Source organism: Leucopleurus acutus, assembly GCF_964270905.1.
Source record: "Leucopleurus acutus genome assembly, chromosome: 11".
Lineage (NCBI taxonomy): Eukaryota > Metazoa > Chordata > Mammalia > Artiodactyla > Delphinidae > Leucopleurus > Leucopleurus acutus.
Window position 1 is genome coordinate 54,644,316 of NC_139152.1, and position 13,399 is coordinate 54,657,714.

A 13,399-nucleotide genomic window follows, 5' to 3' on the forward strand; every position below is an offset into this window, starting at 1 on the left:
ACATGCCAGAGCCTCACTTTCCCTTGTACCTCATCCCAATTAACCCTAGATGAAAGTCTTAGTGATTCTGATGCTGTTGCAAGCAGGAGTTATTGCCACCTCCACTTACCATCAGCAATAGAGTCCCTACTGACATCAGACTGGAGAGAAACAACTCCAAAATCCTATGCTGAGGGGTCTGCTTTCAAGGGTTATGCCTGGTTCCAGCAGTCTTAGCTGGAGTTCTTCAGAGCATAGAACCTGAGGCAAACACCTATGTGTTGCTACTTTACCCGAGGATGCAAGACCAGGAGTGAAGGAAAGGGGGGAAAAGGCAGGGAAGTAGGGGGAGGCAACACAAGGTATATTACTGTGCAGGCTTCCATCTGATTTCAAACAAGATCTGGGGGATCTTGTGCGATCCTAAGACCCTATGAACTACTGCATTTCAGGACAGCCGCAGGATGGAGGGAGGTAGGGTTGATCATTTTTCTGCTGGTTTCCATCTCCCTTTGTTCTAAGATTCACTCTCTCATTCTCTTTAAGATTCCTTTTCCTGCAATTCTGGTTTGAATGCAAGGGTGCTGAGCCTGTCCTGGGACATCTCATACCTCAGGAGCAACAGGGGGACCCTAAGTTAGGACAGAAAGTCACATGTCTTGGGCATTGGACAAGGCACTGTCTGGTTGGAGTAAAGCATAGCTCGTGCTAGATGGGTCATCACAGGAGTGCGAGAGGAAAAATTAGTGAAAAAGGATCCTGATGAGGATGAAAAGATCCAAGTGATGTCTGTTACAAACATCATTTATAACAACAAAAAATGAAAAACAACCCAAAGGCTATCAATAGGAGAATGATTGAACAAAATATATATAATATTATGTAGCTATAAAAAATTAGAAAATATCATATGTAGTGTTATAGAAAATCTATAAAATATATTATTAAGTGAAACAGGAGGGTCAGGATGAGTATTTATAATATGTAACCTTTTACTAAAAAGTAGGAAAATGAGCGGGTTTCCTTGGTGGCGCAGTGGTTGAGAGTCCGCCTGCCGATGCAGGGGACACGGGTTCGTGCCCCGGTCCGGGAGGATCCCACATGCCGCGGAGTGGCTGGGCCCGTGAGCCATGGCCGCTGAGCCTGCGCGTCCGCAGCCTGTGCTCCGCAATGGGAGAGGCCACAGCAGTAAGAGGCCCGTGTATCGCAAAAAAAAAAAAAAAAAAAAAAAAGTAGGAAAATGAGACTATATGTATTAGTATATGCATGAAGACCATCTATAATGATGCATGGGAAACTAAGAACAGTACTCGCCTGTGTGTACCATGATAAGAAATGAGCATATGGGGACAAGTATGGAAGGTTGGGTTTCCACTGCAAAATGTTTTGTACTTTCAGGCCTTTGAGCCATGAGAATAAGCTAAGCATTCAGTGAAGAGGCTGGGGTGGGGAGAATCATTAGAGAACATCTAGAAAAACAAAAGGTAAGGAAATACTACTTATCTTCTCACAGGCATAACACTTTGAACAGATAAAAATGACAATGATAGTAAAAATTAGTGAAGATTTTTTAAAACCCAGATTTTGTTCTTCAAAAAGTTTAATTAGACAGCCATGCAAGACTAATACATAAAAAGAGAAAATATGAAAATAAATAAAATACAGAATGAAAAACAGGGATGAAAATGCAAACACAATAATACAAACAAGCGTATGCTAACCAATTTGAAAACTTCGATGAAATGGAAAAATTCAAAGAAAAATAGGATGCTGTAATTAAAAAGTGAGAATTTGAAGAAAACACTAAGAATTAAAAAAATCAAAATGGTAGTCAGTGGCCTCCACTCCACCCCATCCCACTCCCAAATTATCCCAGGCCTGAATGGCTTTACAGTGAGTTCTATCAATATTTTATGGAAAGGTTAGTTCCTATTTGATCCAGGTTTTCCTAAAGGTGGAACAAAAGTTGCCCAGATCACTTTACGAAGCCAAGGAAATCTTGGTTCCCACAACACAAGGACAAATCAAGGATAAAGATTACATGCCACTGATTTTATAAATATAAATGCTACTTTCAAAATACAAGCAAAATCTGACCACTTATTGCCTCCTCAAAAATCTAAGCCACGATTATCTCTCATCTGGACTTTCTGAAACTTGTCTCCCTGGTTCCATTCCTGGCCCACTGTCATCTATTCTCCACACTGGCAAGAGTGGTTTTTGTTTTTAAATGTAAGACATCACTCTGTCATTTCTTTCAGATATCTGCCCAAATACCTCTTGATAAAAGAGGGTTTCATTTTCTTCCACAGCCCCATCATCCCTTAACATGTATTACTTTGTTTTACTTATTACCACCAGCTATATTATGTATTGCTTTGTTTATGCTTTATGGTCTGTCTTCCCAGTCCAGAATTAAATTTCATGAGAACAGGGGTTTTGTTCTGTCACTATGTTTGCTCTGTACTTAAAAGAGTGGTTGGCACAGAGTACATATTCAAGTATTTACTGAGGAATGTCATTTATATAACTACATGGAAATAATACTGTATATTGCACAGTATTTTTATATATATGAGAAACCTAAAGATATGCATATGAATGATAACCACCAAATTCAGGACAATGTAATCTGTACATGGGGTAATGTTTTATTTCTTATGTAGAGTGATAGGTACATAGGTATTTATTATATTATTTTCCTTACCTTTTTAAGGTACCTGGACAGTCAGTACACTAATAATCAAGTATAGACTCAAGAGCCTGACCAACTGGATTTGAATTCTGTCTCCGCCATTTAGAAGTTGTATGACTTGAGAAGTTCCACTTAACCTCTCTGGGTTTCAGTGCCTTTCTCTGTAACATGATGATAGTAAGACCTACCTTATCAGTGAATATATGAAAAATGGTGGCACATAATCAGTGCTATGTAAGACTCTTCCCCTATTTCCTGCTATTGAGTTCAAATTCAACAGAGGATTCTACTCTAAGCAACAAAATAACAACAGGCCCTCTTGGCAGGACCCATCTATGTATCTTAATGAGCACAGAATAGAGGAAAGAGACATACCTATGTTTAAATTTTGACCATGTCACTTCCTAGTTATGTGACCTTCAGCAGCTTATTTTCCTTTTAGGATCGTCACTTACTTCTCCTGAAAAATGGGAATAATAACTAACTCTTTTATCAACAAACATTGACCAAGTGTCCACTATATTCAAACACATGAGACAATGTCTAACATAGAATAGCTTAGCTATCATTGTTGTTGCCTAGAACAGTGGTAGCACTGTAGAATATAGATAACAAACACATTGACCCTATTCCTAAGGAGCTTATACCCTAGTGGAAACAGTCTGACACCTAGACAAATTGTAATGCAATGTGAAAAGTTCAACACTAGAAATAACATAGATAAGGGACTGGTTAAAATATGACAGAGTCCAGTAAGGTTCACTGGGAAGCCTCCCTCTAAGTGCCAGAGGAAGCTGTCCATGGGGGATTCTACATACTTTTGACCTCTGCACTCTCCTTCTTTGTGCTTCCAGTGGGCTCCACTGATGAAGCTTAACACTATGCCAGCTGTCAAGGGAGAAATGCTCCAATATCACAAGCTTGGCAATGAAGGGTGAATGTGGAGCAGAGAGGCAATAGATTGATAATGGTATAAACCACTGAATCCATAATTATGTTAAATGTAAGTAAACCAAATGATTCAATGAAAAGGCAAATTTTTTGAGACAATTACAACTAGGTGCTGTATAAGAAACACATTTAGAAAATAGAAAACCTATAAGTTTAAGGGCTTCCCTGGTGGCGCAGTGGTTGAGAGTCCACCTGCCGATGCAGGGGACACAGGTTCGTGCCCTGGTCTGGGAAGATCCCACATGCCGCGGAGTGGCTAGGCCTGTGAGCCATGGCTGCTGAGCCTGCGCGGCCAGAGCCTGTGCTCCACAACGGGAGAGGCCACAGCAGTGAGAGGCCCGCGTACCGCAAAAAAAAAAAAAAAAAAAAAAACCCACAAAACAAAAAAACATGGAAGTTTTAAAAAAAAGTTTCTATTTCAATTACCAGAAATAAAGAAGGATGATAAGAAGTTCAATTTGCAAGAAATTTATAACAAGTGAAAAAGTGTATGCATCTAATAACTTAACCTTAAAATGTCAGAAGTAAAAATTGATAGTTACAAAGTGAAATATACAAATCCACAATCATATTGAGAAATCATAACATACAGTTTTCAGTAATTGATTAAATAAGTAGATAAAAATCACTGAGGATAGAGAAGATTTGTGGGATTGTTACAATGATAGACACATAGATCAATGGAACCATAAAGAGAACCTGCAAACAGACCTATACATACATGGATGCTTGATTTATAACAGAAGTAGCGCTGGAGTGCAGTGAGGGAAAAGATCTTTTCAAAAAGCATTGTTAGGACAAAGAAAAGCCCTTAAAGGAAAAAATTGATATGGTGGACTAATATTAAAATTATGAACTTCTGTACCTCAAAAGACACTAGGAAGATATTGAAAGACAAGGTATAGAGTGGGAAAAGTCATTTGCATAACATTTATATTACATATACTAACAAAGAGATTACATACAGAGCATAATGAAAAAGACAGACAGCTCAATTAATAAGGGGGGACAAAACCTTAAACAGGCATTTTGCATAAGAGGAAATGCAAACGTGCTCAATCTTATTAGTAATCAGGGATGTGAGATTTAATCTAAAATAAGATCTATACCCACTGGAATAGCTAAAATTAAAAGTCTGACAATACCAAGATTTCATGAGAAGGTGGTACAAAAGCAACTCTTATCCACTGCTGGTTAGAGGGTAAATTGGTGCAAATACTTTGGAAAACAGTTAGACATTATGTAGCAGGAACAAAGATACACATGTTCTGTGACCCAGCAATTCTTCTCCTAAGTATATACTCTACAGAAATGCAGGCTTAGATGTACCAAAACACAACGGACAAGAGTTTTAATCACAGCACTTTGCGTAATAGTCAAACAGTGGAAACAAACAAAATGTTCATGGATGATAGAGTGAATTAAAATAGAAAATGTGGTATGTTTATTCAAATGAAAATTATACAGCAACAGAAATGAATTAACTACAACTCACATTTACAATAAGGGTAATTTTAAAAATAATGTGATTCATTCAACCTCCAGCCCCTCTCCCTCCCTGGAGGTTAGGGTGGTGGGACTGAAAGTTCCAATTCTGTAATCACACAGTAGGCTCCACTGGCAACCAACCCCCATCCTTGAGCTTTACAAGAGTCAGCTCATTAACGTGACAAGAGGCACGTTGACTGCACTCAGCACTTCGGAAATACCAAGGGTTTTAGGAGCTCTGTGCCAGAAATGGGATGAAGACCACATATATGTATATTTCTTATATAAATCACAGTATCACACATGCATATGTGTGTATATACACAGTCGTATTTATCAAATATATCAAATATACTGTATATATCAAAATTTTGATCCATCATTGGTTGATGTGAGGATGCAAAACTCTTGGATATGGGCCAACGGTATCTATAAATTTGCATGTCCTGAGTTGTGATATACAATGTTTTTCTTAATGTGTGACATGGTAAAAAAGATATGTTTGAAAATCCCTGCTTTGGATGATATTTTTCTTCCATACTCCGTAAGTTTCATGTTAAAAGCCCATCGTTTTAAGTGTTCACTTTTGTGCTAATTCAGATTGTATAAAAAGAAATATTGGAGGTGAATGGTCACTCATAGCACACGACCTAATTTATCTGAATCAGTAACTTGATAGTGGCCCAGAAGCAAAGCTAGAAAATTCTGTGATGTCATTAAACTCAAGCAAGGAACAACTATTCTTTTCTTTTTTCCACACACATACACTGTATTTTATTTTTACAAGAGATAAATAAACTGACACCAAGCATTGTAAATGGATGACTGTGACAAAAGCAACAATGATTGCAATTACCAAACACGAAACACACTCATGCTGTGTCATAATATTGACATTCAGTCCAGTAATCCTCCACTGTAACAGCTCCTTTACTTTGCAGTGAAAATTGATTTGTATATTTTTTGCCTCTGAGTCCTTGTGGGATTTTTTTTTTTAATTCAAACAGAAAGTCACAAAAATTATAATCATCCAACTATTCTTAACTGTTATTTTAACGTTGTCCAAAAGCCACAAAGTGACACACAGCTGAGAGCAAGGTCTGTGCCAAGGCACACTGAAGACTAATCCTCTAACTGATCCTGACACCACCAGACTCTAGAACCACTCAGGTCACCGACCTTCAGTTAGATGTTGACCAAAAAACCTGATGAGGAAGCAAAAACTTCTTCACCATGTCTTCTAAATATTTCTCCTTACTTAATTTAGCAACTCCTTTTATTTTAGTGTTTTCTGTTCACCTTTGTCCCTGTGAATGAAGAATGTTACCAGCCATATAAGCAAACTAAGGATGCTGCAGTCATCAAGCCATCAGCCACTACAGCTGTTCCCAACAGTGTACCCTGAGGCGACTCAGGATGGGAAAGAATGGGATACTGGCCCTAGATAGCTAAGGTGCATATGAAAGGAATGATTTCGATGAACCCTGATTCTTGCATCTTCCCATACATAGAAAAGTGCTAAAATCATTAACTTGAGATGTCTGGTTTTCTTTAATTAAACAGTAATCTTTTGAAGTTGCAACTACCTGGTCTTCACTCCTATATATCCTGGCTTCTCCCCTACCACTTTGGAGCAGTGCCTCCTAGCTGAGAGGCTGCCTCCTGGGCTTGAAGTCCTCAGAATGTGTACCAAATAAGACATAATTCTCAACTTTAAGCTTGTGCATTTTTTTTTCGTTGACATCCCTAATGGCACAGGGGTTAGTTTCATTTCATATATGAAAGAGATTTTAAAGTTACCTTGACTCCGAATATTTCTCTTTCTAGCATAATGATCTTATTTATATACTGAATTATTTGGGGTCTATGAAAAAAACTCTTTAACATTATTAAAACAAATTTAAAAAGAGATCCAGGAGTATCCAGAGGTAAATCTGCCCTTACAAACTATATGTAAATAACAGTTTTATAAATTGATTATTTTTCCATTGCTTCATTGCTTAAGAGCACCTGACATTTTAACTTCACGCTTCTCAACCAGCCCTTTGTCTTCTTCAAGAAGCTAATGATAAAGGAATTCTGATGTGAATAACCACTCCCTAAGCAATCTATTTGACACACTTGAATTTTTTTTTTGTGATTGCTAAAAATGAAGACAAAACTATATTCAGTTATTACGTTTGTGGTAAGAACTGCTTGTCTATTGGCCCAAAGCTTTACACAAGTGCAGAAGCATATGTGTATGTTATGAAGATTTGTGATTTGGTAGAGATAAATAGAAATAAAGACAAAATTCTGCTTGTGAACATAAATAGCCTAGGTATCTTTTGAATTTCTTATGAGCACAAGCAATGGTCTGGCTGAATCCTGGATGGATGTAAAAGAGGCAGACATAGATTGGAAAGCAGGGAGAGCTGAATTTTGTATCTGATTCTACACGGAATCGATTACCCTTGATCAGCATGACTTCTTTTCCTCAGAAGTTTCCATGGGAATGACATTCATAAAACGTTTTAACTTCTGAGAATAGTTTGCTCCATTTCTGAACTATGGAGCTGAATACTGCCGATGAAAAGAGAGGAAACATTTGGAGGGGAGATTAACTGTTTTTGTTTTCCCCCAAAATACAAACACTACTGCTAATTTCTTACAAATGTTCAGTCTCCAGGAAGAGGATATAGTCCTGTTTTAAGACTTTAACAGGTACTTCCCTGGTGGTCCAGTGGTTAATACTCCGCACTTCCACTGCAGAGGGCTCAGGTTCGATCTGTGGTCGGGGAACTAAGATCTCACATGCCGATGGGCACCGCCAAACTAAGATTAAAAAAGAAAAGAAGACCTTTGACAGGTTAGCACAGCATCACTGTCAGCTGCCTCCTCACAGAAGGCTTACCCGTGTGCCAGATGCTGAGTGAGTCTTGTATCTGTGTATTTCCATTTTGTCTTCACAAGAAACTTATGAACTAGAAGTTGTTATTCTTATAAGGCTAGTTAAGCTCTGGATCTTCTTTTCTAACTCATGCATTTCTATCCAACTCCAAAGCCTTATGCTGTCATTTGACAGCATTTTGCTTCTATCCCTTATGATGCTCTGTGCTACCAAAAAACAATTCAGAAACTTCAAGTAACTTAAAGGCAAGATGATATTTATATCTAAAAATCATAAACTGCCTCTATATAATTATGTATTTGTTGGAAGGCCATCCTGTACACATAGCTATTATTTATAAGCTGTACAAATTGATGTAACATTTTACATTATTATTCAAAAATTTTATTTGGCACCTCATATTCTAACAAACTGTTAGAAAAAAATTATTGAAAAAAAATTATGAGGTGATTTTTTTCATGCTGAACTTTTTGCTTACTCGTCAAGCACTAATTTTAGGAGAGACTGCTGTTCAACAATACTCAGTGTCATGACCGGTACAGAAATTATATCCTTTGAGTACACCATTTTTTTTTTTTTTTTTAAAGAAGATGTTGGGGGTAGGCGTTTAGTAATTTATTTATTTATTTTTGCTCTGTTGGGTCTTCGTTTCTGTGCAAGGGCTTTCTCTAGTTGTGGCATGTGGGGGCCAGTCTTCCTTGCGTTGCGCTGGCCTCTCACTGTCGCGGCTTCTCTTGTTGCGGAGCACAGGCTCCAGACGCGCAGGCTCAGTAGTTGTGGCTCACGGGCCTAGTTGCTCCGCGGCATGTGGGATCCTCCCAGACCAGGGCTCGAACCCGTGTCCCCTGCATTAGCAGGCAGATTCTCAACCACTGCGCCACCAGGGAAGCCCTGAGTTCACCTTTTAAGGTGAAAATGGTTCTTTCTGAAAAGACTAGAAGCAAGTGTAGGCTCACCACTAGAGAGGACCCAGCATAAACAAGTACTGCGTGTCTTATTTCTTGTAGGGTGGATGATAAACCCTTTCATCTCTGAGATTATGTGTACTCAGCAATGAGCTCATTATGTAAAACAAACTTGATAGCATGTGTTGGCAGAAACTGAAAACCAAGAAGAAAAGCAGTTACCTTTATACCTAAAAATTCCAAATGCACGTGGTTGTAGGATCTTTCTCTATTTTTTTATATTAGAGAATTCTTATCCTTCCTGATGAAAAAAAAATAACACGAGAAATACTCTCAAAGTATACTCTCAAGTAAACTTTCAAAAGTCAAGTATTTGAAAAGTCAGAAAACAGGATCAGAAAGAGTGTTAAATGTTTCATTAGGCTACATGAGTATTCTCCTAAGATTTATTTTTTAAGGTACTGGTCACTCAAAAGAATGCTTAAAGTAAAACTAGACGTAACAGATCCCCACCCCAATTGACCAGAGTCTCAATTTAACCATAACAGTCTGACAGTGACATATTTTCAGAGAAAGGGGTAGATGATAAGAACAGGATGTCAATTTAAGTATTTTGTGAAAAAAAGCCCTAAATGTCAGGTGTTTCCTTGAGGTCAGTACACACTGTTTATTCTCCTACTGCTATACTTCTAGGGATTGAAACTTGGTATCAAGAATGGTAATCCTGAATCCTTACAAAATACTTTATCAGGAATAAAGAGAGAGAGAGAGATTTAGTCATCTTTACTGTTATGAAGTATGCTATAACATCTTGAAATCATTTTTTTATTGAAGTATAGTTGATTTACAATGTTGTGTTCGTTCTGCTGTACAGCAAAGTGATTCAGTTATATGTATATATAGTCTTTTACATATTCTTTTCCATTATGGTTTATCACAGGATATTGAATATAGTTCCCTGTAGGACCTTGTTGTTTATATATTATCTATATATAATAGCTTGCATCTGCTAACCCCAAGCTCCCAACCCATCCCTCTTCCACCCCCCTTCCGGGCTGGCAACCATGAGTCTGTTCTCTGTGTCTGTGAGTCTGTTTCTGTTTCCTAGATAGGTTCATTTAAGTCATATTTTGTATTCCAAATATTAGTGATATCATATGGTATTTGTCTTTCTCTTTCTGGCTTACTTAGTATGATAATCTCCAGGTCTAATCATGTTCCTGCAAATTACTTTATTTCATTCCTTTTAATGGCTGAGTAATATTCCATGTGTGTGTGTGTGTGTGTGTGTGTGTGTGTGTGTGTGTGTGTGTGTGTGTGTGTGTACACACGTATCTTCTTTATCCATTCATCTGTCAATGGACATTTAGGTTGTTTCCATGTCTTGGCTATTGTAAACAGTGCTGCTGTGGACATAGGGGTGCATGTAACTCTCTGAATTGTAGTTTTGTTCAGATATATGCCCAGGAGTGGGATTGCTGGATCACATGGCAACTCTGTTTTAGTTTTTTGAGGAACCTCCATACTGTTTTCCATAATGACTTCACCGACTTACATTCCCACCAACAGTGTAGGAGGGTTCCCTTTTCTCCACACCCTCTCTAGCATTTGTTATTTGTAGACTTTTTAATTATGGCCATTCTGACCAGTGTGAGGTGGTACCTCATTGTAATTCTGACTTGCATTTCTCTAATAATTAGTGATGCTGAGCATCTTTTCACGGGCCTATCGGTCATCTGTGTATCTTCTTTGGAGAAATGTCTATTTAGGTCTAATGTACCTTTTTTGATTGGGTTATTTTTTTGTGTTATTGAGTTGTATAAGCTGTTTGTATATTTTGGAAATTAAGCCCTTATTGGTTGCATCATTTGCAAATATTTTCTCCCAGTCCACAGGTTGTCTTTTTGGTTTGTGGTTTCTGTTGCTTTACAAAAGCTTATAAGTTTGACTAGGTCCCATTTATTTTTGCTTTTATTTCTATTGCCTTGGGAGACTGACCTAAGAACACATTGGTACAATTTATGTCAGAGAATGTTTTGCCTATGTTCTCTTCTAAGAGTTTTATGGTGTCATGTCTTATATTTAAGTCTTTAAGCCATTTTGAGTTTATTTTTGTGTGTGGTGTGAGGGTGTGTTCTCACCTCATTGATTTACATGTGGCTATCCAGCTTTCCCAACACAACTTGCTGAAGGGACTTTTTCTCATTGTACATTCTTGACTCTTTTGTCGAAGTCCACAGGTGTGTGGGTTTATTTCTGGGCTCTCTATTCTATTCCATTGATCCATATGTCTGTTTTTATGCCAATAACATGCTGTTTTGATTACTGTAGCTTTGTAGTATTGTCTGAAGTCTGGGAGGGTTATGCCTCCTGCTTTGTCTTTTTTCCTCAGGATTGCTTTGGCAATTCTGGGTCTTTTACGGTTCCATACAAATTTTAGAATTATTTGTTCTAGTTCTGTGAAAAAATGTCATGGGTAATTTGATAGGGATTGCATTAAATCTGTAGATTGCTTTGGGTAGTATGGCCATTTTAACAATATTCTTCCAATCCAAGAGCATGGGATATTTTTCGATTTCTTTAAATCATCTTCAACTTCCTTTATTAATGTTTTATAGTTCTCAGTGCATAAATCTTTCACCTCCTTGGTCAGGTTTATTGAAGTTATTTTTAATACAAGCATTGGTTAAAAAGCATTTTTTTTAGATTAACCAAAATTTATGCTGGGAAAAAAATCAACCAGAGCATCCTTCATTCCCCCAATTGAGAGGATCTCTCATTAACAGCCTTCTTTTTTTCTTGGCGGGGGGGGGGGGGGGGGGGCGGGTGTCGGGGCAAGGGTGGTGGGTGGGGGAGGGGTGGTGTTGGTGGTCTGGGGCTTCCCACAGGAAGAGTTAACAAATGGTTTCTACATTCGAGATTAAAGTCCTCCTCTTCTGGAGCCAAGGCAGGTAAAAGAAGCCTATCACTGTGATCCATTATATTTTCCATGAGATCCAAAATTATTCAATAAGCAACAACAGTGTACTTTGTTTCATTATGAAGCTACTATTAATTACTTGTTATTGACAATCTCAAGCTGATAAATCAAAACAGTACAAGGATATTTACTAAAACCAGGGCCATGGGATACAGAGTACTTTTGTGGTTTAAAACAAAACAAAGCAAAACAAAACAGCAAAACACCTACACCCGTGAAGCAAGTACAAAAGTCCAAATCTCACAAGTGTATCTAGTCTCTGACAGAAGATATGTTGAATGACATCGTGGGTCTGGCTTTTTCCTGCTGTGTAACCAACCCTGGCATAGTCCCCAGAGCACAAGATTCAAAAGGCACTAATTCTCCTTGTGCAGTGTTTCAGGACCGCAGCAGCTTCTGACAGGAGCACAGGGGTGGTGCCCACAGCCCACAGAATGAGGCAATCCAGGCTCTCTTGGACCTGATGCTGCATCTGCAAAATGGGAAGAAGGGGGTGTGATGTTTCTCCATTTCACCCGCCATCCAGTGTTTTTAATTGCATATCCCTAACATGTAAAAACGATTGAGCACATCCCCCCAACATAGGTAGATGTATTTATTTACAAATTGTATACATACGTTACTATACTAATAAATGATGCACATAATAAAACTTATACAAATAGAATTTTTTAATAAAAATACATAAACCAAATTTCTCCTATTTTCTGGCTGTATCTCAATGGGTTGTTTTCAGCAATCCTTGGATTGCTCCCTCCTCCCACTGTGTGCACCACTGGCCTGGATGGGACAAGTACAGGCTGGTCTGTCCTTTCTTTCAAATCTACGAGTTCCCCAATTAGCAACTATCTTGATGGCTTTAATTGTTAAGAACAATATGAAGCAACATTTGAAAAAATTACCACACTTATTTATTCAGGAACAACATTTCTAGAGACTGTGTGCCATGGGGAAAAAGAATTTCCCTGGTATCTAAGCTATTGGTCACATTGTGAAACATTCTGCTCAAAACAGAGTTAAAGCCAGTTTGAGTGCAGCCACTAAAACACATTCAGGGCTATACAAGATTTTAATACAAGTTTAGTAAAAAGAATCTACTGGATAGAGATGGGACTAATGTGTGGAAATCCTCAGTTTTTATTTTAAAAGTAATTTTTGGCTAATTATATATTATAGTGAGTTTAAAATGTATGTATTTTGGGTTATATCAGATCATAACTTTTTCACAGCATATTCATTCGGATATTTCACAAAATATAAACAGTAAAAAAGCAGATTTATATATATATATGTAGTCATAAAATAACATTTATATTATTTAAATGTTTAAGTCAAATAATAAGGCATAAATATTTTTAAACTTTGAGTGTTTTATTCATAAACCAAACAATATTGTTTTTCTCCTGGCCCTGCTGCAGTTCCACCTTCTGTAGTCGTAGCCATGTTTCAAAGTTCCCCTCTAATTTTATTTCTTTATCAAGTACTTTGAAATCACTCCTATAGTCAGAACT